The sequence below is a fragment of the Panthera onca genome, chromosome B1, assembly GCF_046562875.1.
Source record: "Panthera onca isolate mPanOnc1 chromosome B1, mPanOnc1 haplotype 2, whole genome shotgun sequence".
Classification (NCBI taxonomy): Eukaryota; Metazoa; Chordata; class Mammalia; order Carnivora; family Felidae; genus Panthera; species Panthera onca.
The window spans coordinates 133,391,764-133,409,488 of record NC_138342.1 but is presented as its reverse complement, the minus strand read 5'-3'; positions in this window follow the sequence as shown (position 1 = coordinate 133,409,488).

Sequence of the window (17,725 nt, the reverse complement as noted above, 5' to 3'; positions counted from 1 at the left end):
TCACTTTTTAAACTTACCTGATGAATTAAGCTTGATCATGCTTAATTTCATTTTATTGACTTTTTTTTTTTTCAACCTCAACTGCTGATATTTACTGATAAGGCTGGTTCTATTTAGTCCAAAGAACAAACAAACCAAACAAAATATCAGAGTTAAATATATCCAGGATCAAATTGATTTGGGAATCTTCCATAATTGTCTAAAATAGCCCTAATTAGGGGCACCTGGATAGCTCAGTCCGTTAAACATCTGACTCTGGATTTCAGCTCAGGTCATGATCTCACAGTTCGTGGGTTTGAGCCCCTTGTTGGGCTCCATACTAATAGCATGGAGTCTCCTTGGGATTCTCTCTCTCTCTCTCTCTCTCTCTGGCCCTCCCCCACTCATGCTCTATAAATAAATAAATAGATAATAAATAAATAGATAAATATTTATTTATATATATTTATTTATTTATTTATATTTTATATATATATTTTATTTATATATATTTATATATAAATAATATATATTTTTTATTTATATATATATTTATATATAAATAATATATATATTATTTTTATATATATTTATATATAAATAATATACATTATTTATATATATTTTTTATTTATATATATTTATTATTAATATAGATTAATATTTATTATTAATATTAGTATTAATATTAAATAGATAGATAATAAATAAATAAATAGATAAATAAACTAACAAACAAACATATAAATTGTCCTAATTAGTCCAACAGAGAACACACATGCAAAATTCCATTTAAAACATATGCACCTAAAAAGGTACAGTAAAGGCAAGTTGCGGTTTCAACAACTTTGGATATGTGTTTGTGTACTCTTTACGCAGGCTGCTGCACCAAAATATGCTCCAGGCCAAATATCCTGAGGAAGACCTGTACCAACTTAAAAGGGCAATGGAGTGACAGACAGTGACTCCTGTGGGTCACTGCCTACTGTAACTTCAACATTAATCACTGGCTTCTAGAATAAGAACAAGAAAGGGAGGATAAATGATAAACTTCTGCCATTTCTTATTAAAACTAGCAGAAACTTTTCTTCAGAATTCTTCTAGAATTCTTCAAAATTCTAGAATAAGGCAAAAGTCCTGCAAGTCCTTTCCACTTCTGAAAATATAAGAGCTCCACCTTGAGGCAAAATTATTTCATCATACTCAAGAGTTTCCATCTGAAATAGAAGGCTGTATCTGTGATGACCAGTGACCCGTGGAAAAACAGACAAATAAAAGAACTCTAAAATAACATGACGGATTTGGAAGCTCACCTTGGGTTCCCACTTTTGGTCAACAATAGGCATTAGTTCCCCAAGGAAAACAAATTACTGTAATCTTAATGGCCATTTTCAGACTGGAATTTCATTTGGCCAAATCGACGTTGATGAAATTGTATTTGAGGTTGTTCAAAAGGCAAACTAAAAATTTGAAAATCTTTTTACTCCTCTGGTCTCTACTGGTAAGAAAATAGCTAAATGGAACTCTCCCTAGAACCTCCCATTTATATCTTACTGTTGGCAAAATGTTTCTGCTTGAATGAGAAAGAAGGTGGAAGCCGCAGATAAAATTCCATAATTCACTCACTTTCTGCAATTTAGCCTAAGGCTGTTTTGTTTTGTGTTGGTTTTGTTTTCGTTTCTTTTTTTTTTTTTTTTTTTTTTTTTTTTTTCATTTTGATCCACCTATCAAAGGTCACACTTGAAGCTGGGGAAACTGAAATCTGCCCCAAGCAAAGAATAGAATAATTGTCACTACCTCACCTGTGCTGCTTTTCTCCTGGTTACAAATATGCTGGGAAGCACTGCCACTGTGATTGGAACAAAATATTTTTTCTATATTTTCTTGATTCTTTCATAACTTCATATAACGTATTTAACCAATTGGAATAGTTTGCACTTTTGTGCATGTGTGCACGAATGATACCATAAGCTAATTTTCTAGGTTAATAGCCAATTGGCCCCTCGCTGCTTGTGTTTAAGTGTTTGTTCCAGATATATGGGCAAGTTATTTATCATTTGTGTTGATCTTGTATTACTTTCCCCTCTTATGCATTGGAACATTTTTTCAGCAGGGTCGCCCAGATTGTTGAGGTAGACATTCATATCATCTACGGATAACGCTACTCTCTTCATCAATGTTGGAAATTGCTTTTTCCTAGAAAACCAAGGATTTATTACAGAGTATCCTTGATCTCAGGAAATTTTTACTGCTCTTACATCTCCCTTATGTACCAGGAGTCAAGATTCACTCTATTTTTGAGTCTCCGGTTAGTTTCCCAAGGAGCTACAAGTGCCCCAGGCACACTGCATGAGATTAGCATTCACTGGTACAGCTGAGCCTGCCATGGCCCTTGGCTGAATTAGCTTAGGGCCACTTATCCCAGTTTGCTGCTCACCAAGAGTGCATCTGGTCACAGTCCGGAAAGACTTGAAAAGGAAGAAAGGAAAGAGGAGGCAGCCTCTAGCACTAGAGCTCACACTTTCTTACTCTCCACTTACAGTCCAAGGGAGGCAGCTGCTTGCTGAGGAGGCAAGGCTCATAAGAAACTCACTCCCTTATGAAAGCGACTGCCCTCCAGCAGTTACATCCTCTCAAAGCACCCTTGTTCTTGCAGTCCATCCTTAACACCTTCTCCAGAGAGCCATAGATGCTGTTTCAGAGACTGGGTGGATGAGGAAACTATTATATAAAGAGAAAAAGTAAAAACATTTTTGGTGAATATTCTCAAAATAAGGGAACAGGAAGAGCACAGGGGAGGGGCAGAGAGAGAGGGAGACACAGATCTGAAACAGGCTCCAGGCTCTGAGCTGTCAGCACAGAGCCCGACGTGGGATTCGAACTCACAAACCGTGAGATCGTCACCTGAGCCAAAATGGGATGCTTCACCAACTGAGCCACCCAGCTGCCCTGGAAGAGGAAATATTTAAATAAACATCAAAGATGGGCTTCAATTTGAGAATAAGGGTGTTTTGAGCAGGATCTCTTATAAGGGAGAAATTAATAAAACACATTTCTTTGGGATTGAGATCCATACTCTTATACCATATTAAAACGTGAGAATTCTATGGGAATATAAAATGCATTTTTTTTTTAATTTTTTTTAACGTTTATTTATTTTTGAGACAGAGAGAGACAGAGCATGAACGGGGGAGGGTCAGAGAGAGGGAGACACAGAATCTGAAACAGGCTCCAGGCTCTGAGCTGTCAGCACACAGAGCCCGACGGGGGGCTCGAACTCACGGACCTCGAGATCATGACCTGAGCCGAAGTTGGCCGCTTAACCGACTGAGCCACCCAGGCGCCCCTAAAATGCATTTAAACATATGGTGCATGCAATAAGATTAAAACGTACTTTACAAAATATTGGGGCCTAGGTGGCTAGGTAGTTTAAGCGTCTAACTTCAGCTCAGGCCATGATCTCGCTGTTGGTTTCAGTCCTGCATCAGGATCTCTGCTGGCAGCACTGAGCCCACTCCAGATTCTCTGTCCCCCTCTCTCTCTACCACTCCTCCACTTGTGCTCTCTGTCTCTCTCTCTCTCTCTCAAAAATAAATAAAACGTTAAAAAAATTTTTTTGGAAGTCCTTTCCATTAAGATTTTTAGAGACCACCTTATAATGATGGCATTATTTGGAAATTGGGAAGAAGAACCATACATAATTTGGGATATTAGGAGTGATGGACAAACCTACAATTCTTGGTTTCTTTGGACATAAAGAATGTAAAGGAGCCAAATCCTAGCTATTTTTTGAGATTAAAAACTAATGTGGCTCCAGGGAAGAAACCCATGTGTCTCAGGTTTTCTAGATGCAAAAAGAAGATAGTAAGTATAGCTGCCGGGTGACAAAATGTACAAAGTGATTAAAGACTCAGGGTTGAAAGATGCCGTTAAGGAAAGCATGTGTCAAGCCTCGATGCCTAACAAGGAGCCCGTGAGAATTCTTGATGGAAATGTGTACACTTCAGCTTTTTGCTTGATGCCAAATTAATATGTTTTATAAAACCTGAGAGACATTTGCCTCAAAGCAAAAATTCCTAAAAGGGATTTTTTTTTCTAATTATTTGTTAGCTTCAAAATAAACAGCTCTCCAAGCCCCTTCCCTGAAATGCAGTAACTTGGGTGGTATTTGTATATAAAAGAAGAAAAAAATGCAAGTCTTTGTGCTTTCTATATGGAACGGAGCCACATAAGAAATTTAAACTACATTTTTGATCTTCAGTAAATGAATATCCCTTTAAAAGGACTGAGGGGTGAGAGGGCAGTGTGGGAATATGTCAGAGCAAATGACAGTGGCAGAAGGCGTGGCCCTTCCATGTTCTGGCTTAGTTGGTAGAATTTGTAGCACCAACATGAGGTAGAGCAGACAAGGACCAAAGGGGCCCAGGAAACAGACCTCATCAAGGACCATAAGAAAATTGAGGCCAGCAACTCTTTCTGGCTCCATGGCCAAACTCAGGATGTTGCTACCAATATTCCCCTCCATCTGAGGCTGCTCAGGGCTAATCCATTATGAGTTCTCCTTCAGAAACCGAGAAAACCCTTGCATTCCGACCCTTGCTTCAAACTTTATCACTTATGTGTTGATTAGAGTTTAATTATTATTATTATTTTTTTTAATTTCCTGATGTTTTGACATGTTGGGGCCTTGCTAACCCTGGAAGGATGGCCCCTCCCAGGGTCAGCTAATTCCCAGAGATGGCAAACATTTGCCAGGAAGCTTGCTGTCCTGTGCAAACCAACAAATCCAGAGCTCATACTTCCAAACTACCTCCTGATCAGGCTTTTATAATCCTGGGCCACTACCCCTCCCTGCTCCCTGCCCCACCAATCACCCCAGGGCCAGGTACCAAACCACTAGCCACAGCCCTTTTACCCCACAGCCTGCTGAAATTATTCAAAATGGCTAATCCTAAACCTGTTTAGAACCACAACAAAGGTTTCGCCCACATTACACACACACACACACACACACACACACACACACACACACATCTTCTTTTACTGAGGCTCTGTTTTTATTACCCATTTTGCCTGACATCGTCACACTTTCGGATTTACAAAAATTTCACCTCTGCCACTTGAAAAGAATTCCTAACTTCTCTCAGCAGAGTTGTAACTTTCTCTTTGGAACCCTGCAATATAATATTAATGCCTTAGTGGTAGCATTTATACCGTTGAATTATAGTTGCTTACTTCTCTGATCCTTTTTGCTGTAAGGACCACTGTGTTATTTCATTTGGGTATTCCTAATGTCTGGAACCTCTCCCCATTATTCATCGTGCTCAATAAATATTTATTGTGTGAGTTAAGTTTTTTAACCAATAGAACCTTTCTTGATTGCCTTTGCTGAAAATGACATCCTCTTTTTGCAAAGTCCTGATCAATATCATTCCTTTGCCCATTGCTCACCGCGTGGAATATGTGTGACGTTCATATGCCACCTCCTAAACGAGGCTGTAAATTGCTGAGGTTAAAACACCACGCTTTGTGCATTTTTGCACCCCCACTACTGAGTCAAGTGTTTGCCAATAATGCTAACAGCTGGCTAAAGATTGCTCGCTTCTGTTTAGGTATAACTAGTAATTCAATGTTATTCACATTCTCTTTAGAATAGAACAATAAATAAGCAAGAAAGCAATCTGCATAAATGCCCTGAAATAGAGATCATTGATTGCATTATGTAGGACCCTTTCGCATTACATTTCTCGGTCTCTTAAGGCATCCTTCAAACTCTTGGTTCTTTTTTTTTTTTTTTTTTTTTTAATTTTTTTTTATTTTTGGGACAGAGAGAGACAGAGCATGAACGGGGGAGGGGCAGAGAGAGAGGGAGACACAGAATCGGAAACAGGCTCCAGGCTCCGAGCCATCAGCCCAGAGCCTGACGCGGGGCTCGAACTCACGGACCGCGAGATCGTGACCTGGCTGAAGTCGGACACTTAACCGACTGCGCCACCCAGGCGCCCCAAAACTCTTGGTTCTTTAAGTGTCAGCTGCGCTCTCTGAATATTAACTAAGGCCCATATGAAAACTTACAAAATAGGATTGTCTGTGACAGAAAAATGAGAAAATTAGTATCCACGTAAATAAATCATATTGTTCTGTTTAGGGAGACTCATCTAGGAGCACGTGGGTGGCTCAGTTGGCTAAAAGTCCATCGCTTGATTTTGGCTGGGGTCCTGATCTCATGGTTAGTGAGATTAAGCCATGTGTCAGGCTCTGTGCTGACAGCATGGAGCCTGCTTGGGATTCTGTGTCTCCCTGTCTCTCTACCTGCCCCTCCCCTGCTCTTTCACTGTCTCTCTCTCAAAATAAATAAATAAACAATTAAAAAAAAAAGGGAACACTTAGTCTACAAGGATTTTAAAGGCCCTACAATTTGTGCAAGAAATAAAAAAGGATCTTCTCGGAAAATTTGCTAGTATCTTGTGGAACCCAAGGACAAAAGCTACAGATGGGCTGAAATTAAGACATTATCAGAAACCAAAGGAATGTTTCATCTCCGTCTCTATTTCTTTGTCTCTGACTCTCTCTGGTCTCCTGGGGTTTTGTTTTGTTTTGTTTTGTTTTCTTTATCTGTTTCATTCTTTCCCCTGATCGCCTCTCCCTGTGTTTCATCAGTGTACCTGGCTCTAAAACACCACTCTGGCCCAGAAAGATGTATTACCTTTCAGTTCACAATGTGCATTCACACTGCTTTTGTGTCTCCACACAAAAGGGAGAAAACTGGGTCAGGCATGTTCACGAGTCCCTCGGGCTAGAGTAGAGGGTGGGATCCAGGCTATATCCAGGATTGCCTTCTGGACTGGGGACAGAACTCATTCGCAAGACCCAAAACTCTGGACTCCTCTCTGATTCCTTGTGTGTCCTTTCCACTCCTGATACAGATTGTGTAAATATCTGTGCCCTAATTTCCTTAAAAATATTATTAGAAGTATCTTAATAAGGAGGTATAATCTGTAAGCCATGGCTTGTGAATAAATTCAGATTTTGGGTTAAGCATGCCCATTTGAGGCGCCATTTACAGAACCACTTCCTTATGCCCTGTCTCTTTCTTTTTCTCCACGGCCACACCGCTGCCTGTCACTTTGGCAAGCTGCACAAGCTTTGCTTTTCCGCTTTGGAGCTGTCACAAATCCCCTAACTAAAAGAATAGTTCTCTCACATAATTGAAAATAGACTTGCCAGAAATGAAACACTTTTGGAGACTTTGTGTCAGGGGTTTGTACCAGGTTTGGAGTCTAAGAGGAGGCTCTAAAATTCAAATTTCGTTGTATCCTCATAAAAAGAGAGAGAGAGAGAGAGAGAGACTTGACAAGTGATAAAAGAGCATCCATAATATACGAATATTTTGGAAAGTGAGTAATTTGTTGTCATTTGAGAAGAATATTCCAATAGTATTAAAAGGAAGTAAACCTCACTGCTCACTTAGTAGAAAGGCCAGAATCCGAAACAATGACAACACCAAATGCGGACAGGGATACGGAGTGATGGGAGTATTACTCAGCACTAAATAGAAATGAGCTGCCTAGCCATGAAAAAGCATGGAGGAACCTTGAATGCATATTACTGAGTGAAAGTAGCCAATCTGGAAAGACAAAACTATGTAGACAGGAAAAAGATCAGTGGTTGCTGGGGTGGTGTTGGGGGACATAAATGAATAGGCAGAGCACAGAGTATTTTTATGGCAGTGAAATTATTCTGTATGATATTATAATGATGGGAATATGTCATTATACATTTGTCCAAAGCCATAGAATATATATCAATAAAATCTAAGGTAAACTATGGACTTTGGGTGATTAAGATGTGTCAGTGTAGGTTCATTCGTGGTAAATAACAAAAAAAAAATTAACATTCTCATGAGTGATGTGGATAATGAGGGAGGCTATGCATGAGTGGGTGAAGTAATATATGGGAAATCTCTGTATCTCCCTAACAATTTTCTTGTAACAAAGCTGTTCTCAAATAACAGTTTTTTAAAAAAGAAGTAAACCATAATTGTAAGTGCCTAAATTTATCAACTACCCTAAATTATTTCTTTAGTTCAGATCAAGAATAAAGAAACGCAATCTACCCACCAGAATGCTCAAATTCTATTGAAAATGGGAAGTTTTAAATGGATAATTTGTTTCAAATTTTTCAATTTCCATATATTTTAGTTTCATTGTATAACAGAGATGTCTTTTATTTTTAGGAGAGAGAGAGAGAGAGAGGGAGGGAGGGAGATAAAGTGTGTGTGTTTAGGAGAGGAGCAGATAGAGAGGGAGAGAGAGAATCTCAAGCAGGTTCCCCTCCCAGCAGGAAGCCCAACCCTGGGCTCAATCTCATGACGGTGAGATCATGACCTAAACAATCAAGAGTTGGATACTTAACTGACTGAGCCACCTAGGCACCCCAACAGAGATGTCTTTTAGCAAAAGATATCTAGAAAGAAAGAAAGAAAGAAAGAAAGAAAGAAAGAAAGAAAGAAAGAAGAGGAAGGAAAGAAAGAAAGAAAGAAAGAAAGAAAGAAAGAAAGAAAGAAAGAGAAAGAAAAGAAAGAAAGAAAGAAATGAGTTTGACCCTTATTTTTGGTGTCTACAATAGGAAAAGCCAGTGATACAAACCACTGCATTACAATGCATTCACCTTTCCTTCATATGTAACAAGCAAAGAGTAGAGAGGACTGAGTCAATAGTTGGTCAGAAACTTCCCTTTCATCAACACTTCAAAGGTATCTTGTCTTTCACTATGAATAAATCTGTTAGTAAAACTAAAACGCTGTGAAGTTTAAGAGTAAAAACACCAAGATTGTTTGTAACCTGTCTTCTAGGTATTAAAAGACTGAAATGGTACATTTAAATATAACTTTGAGTTAAAAGAAAAGGATTTATGTTTATTTCAGTAACAGATATCTATATAACTTGTGGTATAATCCATTTTACAGTTTATTAGCATGCATTAATGAAGACTTTTTAAATTTCATACAGCTGAATTGTCTCACATAAAATTATGAGCTTAACAGATGTTTTCTCTGGCACATTTGGACCGTTTTGCCCAACATTCTCCTCTGCTGATGAGTTGCTGTTTCTATTACAAGGAATGCTTTAAACATAATTGTAGTGCAGCTGTAGTCATAAATGGTTTTGATGGTGTTTAAGCTCCACAATACTTTAAGTGGCTTCTCAAGCCTCAATCAAGATGGTTTTAAGTGATTAAGTCAGTGTTTTGTAGATAATGATTTGTGTCTTGGAGATAATATTCAGTGGTCACCATATTGTAACTTTAAAAGATGTAAACTTTTGTATCATCGTGTAATTTTGTTTTACTACTAAAAACAAACTACTGAAATATGCAATTTGTTGAATTCAAAATGAGTACCAAAGTACTTTTTTAGGTGGAATCAGAGTGCATTATAACTTATTAATTACATCAAATGCTCCAAATTTAGAACATCGTATCCTTACTTTCTTACTCCAAGGCCATCTGCCTATAGGACCCAGGTGCCCAGAACTACTTTCACCTTTACTGCCCTTGGCGCAACAATATCTGATGAGACCTCTTTGTCCCATTTCCTATCTTTATGTTAATTAAAGACTTTACTTTTGGGGCGCCTGGGTGGCTCAGTCGGTTGAGCGTCCGGCTTAGGCTCAGGTCATGATCTTGCGGTTCGTGAGTTCGAGCCCCGCGTCAGGCTCTGTACTGACAGCTCAGAGCCTGGAGCCTGCTTCCGATTCTGTGTCTCCCTCTCTCTCTGACCCTCCCCCACTCATGCTCTGTCTCTCTCTGTCTCAGAAATAAATAAACATTAAAAAAAGGTAAAAAAAAAAAAAAGACTTTACTTTTTAGAGTATTGAAATGGTTCATTCTTTGCAATTGATGAACCCACACCAACATGCAATAATCACACAAAGTCCATAGCTTACCTTAGGGTTTACTCATGGTATTGTACATTCTATGGGTTTGTTTAAATGCACACTGCATGTATCCATCATTATAATACCAAACAGAGCATGTTCATGGCCTTAAAAGTAGTCTGTGCTCTACCTACTCATCCCCCCAACACTACCCACGGAGACCACTGATCTTTTTACTGTCCACATAATTTTACCTTTTCCACAATGATAGTTGGAATCATGCAGTGGGGAGCCTTCTCAGATGGGCTTCTTTCCCTCTGCAATATGCATTCAAGGTTCTGTCATGTTTTTTTCATGGCTAGGTAGCTCATGTCTTTTTAGGGCTGAATAGTATTCCCTTGTCTGAATGTACCACAGTTTACCTATGGACCTACTGAAGGTCACCTTAGTGGCTTCCAGTTTGGGCAATTATGAATAAAGCTGTAATAAATATCTGTGTGCAACTTTTTGGGTGGACACAAGTTTTCAAGTCCTATAGCTAAATACCAAGGAGTGTGACTGCTGGATCATGTGACAAGAGAACATAGAGATTTGTAAGAAACTGCCAAACTGTCTCCCAAAATGACTGCATCACTTTACATTCCCACCAGCAAGGGCGAGAATTTCTGTTGCTCCCTGTCCTTGTCAGCATTTGGTGTTGTCAGTGCTTTGGATTTTGGCCATTCTAATAGGTCTATAGTGCTATTTGCATTATCTTGATGACATATAAAGTGGACCATCTCTTCATAGGCTTGTTCGCTATTTGTATACCCTTAGTGAGGTATCTGTGAAGGTCGTTGACCCATTTTCTATATGGGTTATTTCTATTCTTATTGATGAGTTTGAATAGTTCTTGGTATATTGTGGATAACAGTCATTTACCAGATGTTTCCTTTACACATATTTTCTTTCACTCTGTAACTTGTCTTCTCACTCTCGTGACAGTGTGTTTGGCAAAGCATAAGTGTATAACACTTTAATGACATCCAGCATATCCACTATTTCTTTGAGATTGTGCCTTTGTGTTGTAGCTACAAAGTCATTGCCATATTTAAGGCCATCTATGTAGATTGTTTGATGACATATGCAGCCATAGTAGTGATACAATTAGTAACGTGAGTACCAATCACTTAGGCTTTACACGTTCTTGTCAGTGGGTTTCCAATAATAAGCTACTTAAAGAGTAATGCTATGTCGTCAATAAGGCTCATCAGCTTACTCTCACATTTCCCTCCAGATTTTGATATGGGGAAGCATAGAATTTTCTTATATCATACTTCATAATCACTTTCCAAAAAGAAAGACAAATAGAGAAAAAGCAGATAACAAAGCACACGGTTGTTTCCTGTGGTCATTTTCAGACCACAGTTTAAAACAAAACAGGGGTGCCTAGATGGCTCAGACAGTTAGTGGTCAATGCTTGATTTTGGTTCAGGTCATGATCCTAGGGTTTTGAGATCAAGCCCGGCATCGGGGCCTGTGCTAAGCTTAGAGTCTGCTTGAGATTCTTTCTCTCTCTCCTTCTCTCTCTCCCCCTCCCCTTCTCTCTTAAAATAAATAAATAAACATTAAAAAATAAAAACAAAAGAAAATATGAAACAACCTTCAAGCCAATAGAAAAGCATACTTGACTTTTCAGTTTGGCTTTCATTACTCTGATGCTTATGTCAAGAAAAAAAAAAAGCATGAAATAATCCCTTTGATAATACCAGTTACCCTTTAAAATGAACCTAACAGGGGCGCCTGTGTGGCTCAGTTGGTTAAACGTCCGACTTCGGCTCAGGTCACGATCTCGCGGTCCGTGAGTTCGAGCCCCGCGTCGGACTCTGGGCTGATGGCTCAGAGCCTGGAGCCCGCCTCCGATTCTGTGTCTCCCTCTCTCTCTGCCCCTCCCCCGTTCATGCTCTGTCTCTCTCTGTCTCAAAAATAAATAAACGTTAAAAAATTTTTTTAAAAAATAAAATGAACCTAACAGGAGATAGAAATTCACTTTATTCTCTCACTTATTCCTCCAAAAAGAGATAAAGCTGGGGCACCTGGGTGGCTCAGTCAGTTAAGCATCCAACTCTTGGTTTGGGCTCCGGTCATAATCTCACGGTTTCATGAGTCTGAGCCCTGCATCGAGTGCTGGAAGTGTGGAGCCTGCTTGGGATTCTCTCTCTCTCTCTCTCTCTCTCTCTCTCTCTCTCTCTCCTTCTTTCTCTGTACCCCCCATTTATGCTCTCTCTGTCTTCCCTAAATAAATAAATAAATAAATAAATAAATAAATAAATAGAAAGAGTAAAAGTTCATTATATATAAAAGAGGCAACAGTGCAATGGTTGGAATATACAGTAAAACCCTGGATTATGAGCAACCTGTTCTGTGAATGTTCCACAAGATGGGCAAACATTTCTAATAATAATTTTAACTTGATACACAAGTGATGTCTCGCAGTAAGAGTAGTATGTGACACAAAATGTCACACGATCATAACGGAGCCAATGGTTCTTCTCCCTCTCTCTCTTTCTCTCTCTCTCTCTCTGAGGGATTGTGGGTGATCATCTCCCATGCTCCAATGCTCAGGCTGTGGTGTTTGGCAGAAATCAGTGATTTTTTTCAGAATGTCGGAACTGCTCACGACTGGCACTAGTGGATTTTTTTGTCACTTCAAAGCACCTTTGGAGAGTCCCTTGTTTTTCCACACAAGAGTAAGCTCAGGAATGCTTTGTTTCATTCTAGGTCAGGCTGCCTGCAGATATAGACCCTTTCCTCTGCTGCCTTATTGCCCATTACATTAAATACAGTATATGACAAGAGTTTAGTAATACTGTACTGTAGTCAGCATCCATGGGAGCATATACAATGGCCCCCATGCAGAAAAAGATTCCATTGGGGGCACCTAGGTAGCTCAGATGGTTGACCATCTAACTTCTGCTCAGGTCATGACCTCACGGCTGGTGAGTTTGAGCCCCACATTGAGCTCTGTGCTGACAGGTCAGAGCCCAGAAGCCTGTTTCAGATTCTTTGTCTCTCTCTCTTTCTGCCCCTTCCCTGCTTGCACTCTGTCTCTCTCTCAGAAGTAAATAAACACACACACACACACACACACACACACACACACACACACAAAAGGAATGCTTTGCTTCATTCTAGGTCAGGCTGCCTGCAGATATAGACCCTCTCCTCTGCTGACTTACTGTCAGTTACATTAAGTTACAATATATGACAAGGGTTTATTAATAGTGTACTGTAGTCAACATCCATGGGAGTGTGTACAATGGCCCCCATGCAGAAAAAGATTCAATTGAGCCGATAGCAGTGATCCCATTAGTGATACTGAAAGTTGTCCTTCTCAATAACCCTCCTCTCTCTTATCTCATTCACACGGGTCAAGAAGGTTTTCAAATGTAAATGCAGGTTAATCTCTTTATTTTTCTTCATATGTTGTATTTTATTCATTATTTTGTATTATATTACAGTATTATAATCATTTTTATATGAATATTGTTAGGCTGTAGAATGAATCATTTGAGTTTCCATTATTTCTTATGGGGAAATTCACTTTGATATACAAGTGCTTTGGATTACAAACTTGCTTCCGGAATGAATTATGCTTCAAACCAAGGTTTTACTGTATTTTAATTGGCTTTAATGATGTAACCTGAAAATAATGTCAGTGCCTTCTTCTTCAGGTTTCATTATTAATGCATCTTAATCTTACATTTAATTTGCATTCTTTAATAAGTATATATAATATGGAAACTTGTTTGAGAGTGGTCTGGTATTTTGGAAAGGAGGCAGTGTTGGAGCAGAAAGGCCTGGGTGAATCTTGCACCTCTTTTCCTGATGTCCAGATCCTAGAATCTTACCCAGCTTCCTACTGCCCATTTCTTCCATGTCTGCAATGGCAGAATCACATAGCTGTGGCAGAGGCCTTATGTTAATTAAGTGAGCTAATACCTGTCAAGCACCTCACACAGTGACTAGCACATTTGATAAATACTAATTTTCTACTTGGGTTTTTTTGTTTCTTGGGACCTAAGTGGAAGCTTTCTTTGAAGTTGACTCGTATGGATGAAATATGGATTATTAATTCAGAAACCTAAATGTGTCAACATTAAAGTAACAAAGACCTATAAACTTCTAACGATTAAGAGTTTGAGGACATTTTTTATCAGTCAGTCTATGAACGATCTTTCTTTCAGTTAACAAAGTACGTATTCTTAGACCTCAGGCTTTAAAGCTGAAGGTTCTAGTATCTTAGAAAATGCAGCAATTACTAAACTTAACCCACCTGAAAGCTACATTTCCAGGCTTCATTAGTTAACCTTGCTCCATTGCAATCATAGAATCACATTCTAACAGCAGGCCCTCAGCTTTTATCAAAGATCACAATTACGAAATTGCCATAAAACACACACACACGCACAACAACAACAACAAAACAATAATAATAAATAAACAAATAACAAAACAAAACAAACAAAGAACTACTTCTGTCAAAGATAGTGCTCACTGGGCTCATTCCATGTTCCTTGGTTAAGGACTCAAGGGAAAATTCCCTTACATTTTGGAACTTAGAAAATTAATCTCTTTTAAAACAGTAGCAAGCCTCTTTGATCAGGTAGTTATTATTGTATAAACCATGTGTCTGTTATTACTCTTAGCTGCCAGTAAGTTTAGACCTCATTTTAGTAAGTTATAGTAAATACATACTAGAGTAAGCCTGGGTCATTGATCATTCACGCTCTCTTTATTATAGACTTTTAAAAAAGTAAATATCCTCTTCAATATTATAGATAATAATTTGAAATTTGCCTTTTCAAAGCGTGAATATTAGATAGATGTTGGAAGTTGGTTCTTCAGCTGAATTCTAGACTGAATTGGAAGCTACTTAACTCTCTCATTCCAAGGAAGGCATGACTCACATTGTCATTCAGAATAATCTCATGATTACAATGTTTATAGCTGGCGAAATCTGATCATTATTTTGTGGCCCAGGGAAAGTAATGTAATCTTTTTATAACTTTTCACTTTGGTCTGTCAAGTTTCTATCAGGAGGTACTTATATCTGGTAGAAGCTATGACATTTGGTCAAATTAAGTCACTTTCAACTACCCAAAACAAGATTCCAGAATAGAGGGAAAAATGGACTTTAAAATTATGAAATATATATCCCCAAGCATAATGTGAGAATAATTTTAAACAAATCAAAAGACAATTTTTACAAGAATTCTAACCACAAGATCCGTGTTTAGTCAAGAAGTCTTGAGATAAAATGTGTTACCATCTACTTCTCTGCCCAGAATTTGTGTAAAAAGAGAAAAAGTGTTTTAATAGCAAAAAAACCAAATATTTAGTAAAGCTAGAGACAGATACAATTTTTAAACTCAAAAAATATGTGGGAAGGTTTGCAAAAGCAGCGAAAATAGCGCAGAAGTGATTCAAGAGGAAGTAAAGATAAAACATTGTGGACAATGGCTGAAAGCAGATCTCAGCATGTGCCAGTAGAAAATGGATTACTTGAAAGTAAAGATCTAATCCTACATGACACAGTCATATGTATTCTTTGCAATAATGAAGGAAGGAAATATTGGATCAGGGGATTGGAAGATGTCTTCTAGGCACAGCTTTTATTCAGAGGCAAAAGAGGCCGGGCAGCATGAAGAATTACCAAGAAAACCACTTCTGTAGGCAGCCGTGTGACTCTGACAGAGCACGTGGAGGCCTTTACACTGTCCAGTCCAGACGGCTACGCTTGTCCCTCACTCTCCATAGGAATCTCTAACTGGTGGCTGGTTCTGTGAAAGGCAACTTATTTAAGGGTAGATTTAAAAACATCATCTGACATAACCTCAAAAATACCAAGAGGAGAAAAAACTGGAAAAGAGAAAAAAAATGAGAAATTATAATAAAAATTGACTTAAAAAAAAAAGGAAAAAAAGAAAAAAAATTGCCATGAAGCTAGTTTAAAAAAAAAAAAAAACAACAACAACTCTGTCCAAATAGCTTGGCATGAATTAAAACATCCTGATGCATTGATTATGTTATTTGAAGAAGACCATTGCTCAGAAACACAAAAACTCCAGAAGGTGGTATAAAGAAAACAGGAGAAATTGAAGCATGGGCTGGTAGTCTCAGGGAAAAAAAAGGAAGAAAAATAAAGCATAACAAAAATAACGTTGATATTGTAAGAACACAAAAAAACAATAGATTTTATTGAAAACACAGTAAAGGACATTGGGTCTGGAAATGAAAATAATAAAATGAAGTGGGAAAACATATTTAGAAAGAATATGATATATGTAAAAGATAGGCAAGAGAGATTCAACATAAATATAGTTTAAGCCCCAAAGCAAGCATAGAAATAGAATAAAATAAATAGAGACTAGGAAAAACAATATTATTTACAAAAATAGGATGGTAATAGACAAAAAAGAAAAAAAAAGGAAAATGAAATATGCTATTTTAACTTTGTTCATAGTAGGGAACTAATAGAGATTATCCCTAACAACCCAACATTTAAGAGAAAGGTATCGTTATAAAGAACAATAATAAAAAAGCAAAATGTTTCAAAGCAGAGTAAAAACCTTTCAAAACAGAAGAAAACATACAAACACAGAGCAAAGAAATAGACCACAAAGCAAAATGATTTCAATAGCTATATGCAGGGAACCATAAAATAACACAAAAGATCAAATATGATTCATATTAATAAATGTGAACAGCTTAACTCTCCTATTAAGATTTTAAAAAGATGTTTAAGTCTGATAACCAAACAAAATTTAACTTTATGCTATACACAAATCTCATGAAAATTGGTCATATATTGAGCCACAAAGAACATGTAAATAAATTTAAAAAGAAGTAAAACATAGCCCCAAAATACTTCCTAATCACAATTCAATAAAACAGAGGTCCCTGCGTGATTCAGTCAATTAAGTTTCAACTCTTGGTTTCAGCTCAGGTCATAATCTCACAGTTTGGTGAGTTTGAGCCCCACATTGGGCTCTGCATTGGCAGCGTGGGGTCTGCTTGGAATTCTCTCTCTCTCCTTCTTTCTTTGCCCCTCCCCTGCTTGTGCTGTCTCAGTCTCTTTCAAAATAAATAAATAAAAGAAAATTCAATAAGACAAAAAAAAAATTAACAGATCATAAAATAAAATGCCTCTTCCATCATAAAACTTAAGAAATCTTTCTTAGATACTGGTTCAAAGAAAAAGATGTAAGTTTCTAAATGCAATAATAATGAAAATATCAAAACCTATGAGATTTAACTAAAAGAGTGCTTTCATTGAAAAATTCATAGGGGTATCTGGGTGGCTCAGTTGGTTAAGCATCCAACTCTTGGTTTCAGCTCAAGTCATGAGCTCACGGTTCTGGGTTCAAGCCCTGCAATGGGCTCTCACTGACATCACGGAGCCTACTTGAGATTCTCTTTCCCCCTATCTCTCTACTCCTCTGCTCTCTCACTCTCTCTCTCTCTAAAAGTAAATAAATAAACTTAAAAAAAAAAGAAAAGTTCAGAGTTTATATACTTAACATTAATAAATAAGAGTGAGCACAAATTATTTAACTTGATTCACCTAAAGAAAAAAAGGGAAGGGATTAATAACATTATAAATATAACTAGAATATATCATGAAACTTAAAAACATGTATGAGAACAGAAAAATCTGGATAAACAAATAAACAATAATAAAAAATTAATAGTAATATTATGAGATGTCTAATCATTAAAAATGAAGGTAGAGCAAGTAGATGAAATAAGGTGATGAATGAAATATATACATAAAATCTAACAAAATTAAAATTATCCAAGGTCACTATCTCTCTCTCCACACAAAC